Source organism: Cucurbita moschata, unplaced genomic scaffold, assembly GCF_002738365.1.
Source record: "Cucurbita moschata cultivar Rifu unplaced genomic scaffold, Cmos_1.0 Cmo_Scf00134, whole genome shotgun sequence".
Lineage (NCBI taxonomy): Eukaryota > Viridiplantae > Streptophyta > Magnoliopsida > Cucurbitales > Cucurbitaceae > Cucurbita > Cucurbita moschata.
In genome coordinates this window covers 125,122-126,295 of record NW_019268650.1, presented here as the reverse complement: position 1 = coordinate 126,295, position 1,174 = coordinate 125,122, and the positions used below count along the sequence as shown (strand labels likewise).

The 1,174-nt window shown below is 37.9% G+C and overlaps 1 long non-coding RNA gene across 1 annotated transcript in view; it reads right to left on the bottom strand.

Annotated features, from left to right (window-relative positions):
• Nucleotides 1-383: 383 nt before the first annotated feature.
• LOC111440075 overlaps nucleotides 384-1,174 on the bottom strand; it is a 1,582-nt gene continuing 791 nt past the window's right edge. Inside the window, exon 4 of the long non-coding RNA XR_002709905.1 lies at nucleotides 384-543. This is a non-coding gene — a long non-coding RNA (uncharacterized LOC111440075). The remainder of the gene's footprint in view (nucleotides 544-1,174) is intronic.

Genomic DNA, 1,174 nt, shown 5'->3' with positions numbered 1-1,174 from the left:
AATTATAGTAAATAACTAGCATGTTCATAAGTATTAAAACTTAATGAGTTTGAATACTAACCTTTTGTAGTTCAAATTCCTTTTTCTCACGAACCGGTTTCGAACCACCACTAGTGTCTTCTCCACTATCCTCCGACCTTAGAACAGGATTGTGGAATCCGGTGAGTGACTAAACTTGGGAGAGATTTTGTATATATGAAGAGAGTGTTTATCTCAAGATTTTCCACCAAGAAGACCTTTCATGCACTATGATCACTCTATTTATGTAACACCCGCTCAGCGTCAACGCGATTCACAGGAGTTACCACTGACCTCGATAATAAACTTCGACAACCAATGATAAATTTCAAAAGATATTTCCAAAAACATCAAGTANCATCAAGTAAAACATTTAAAACCAGTGCTATTTAAACTTAAAACAACCGAAGTAAATTCTTGACAGCGAAAGCATAAGTACACAAAACAGACACAGACATGGATTCCCAAATAGTCTCTAGCCCGCTGGTCTCGTCCTCGTCCTCGGTTGGCCTGCATCAACTAAATCTGGAGAGAAAAGTTAAAAATAATTTTCATAAGTAATTAAATTACCCGGTAAGTAGCCAACTTTATCTTTCATGAATTCATAACTAATCTTTCCAGGTGTTTTTAAATTGTATTCGTCATTGACTCCTAGTTTCTCTTACTAGGGTCATCTGTTCATTAATGAGGTATCTCAGCTACCTCCAGCTTAGCATAGTAAATGTTTTTAAGTTTTATTCGTCATTGACTCCTAGTTTCTCTTACTAGGGTCATCTATTCATTAATGAGGTATCTCAGCTACCTCCAGCTTAGGTTACTGACTCTCTTTTGATATGCTTATCTAGAATTTTCGGACTCATATGTAAGACTCGCTCTCGGTCAAATACGGCCCGTCTACTAATTTCTCTGGCGGCCTGTTTATCTCATATACCAACGGTCAGGAGTACTCATGCTCCCTGACTTAGCACACAGCGCGTTGGCCAGGAACTCCGCGGGAATTAGTAGACTATCATACTCATATAAATAAGTCATAGCTCAACCGCCAATAAGCATATCCTAGAGTCATAACCTTTCCATTAACATGCATAACATACTCATAGTTACTGCATGCTTTCATACATGTATTATGTTCAACACATAGAACATTCTCGCAATC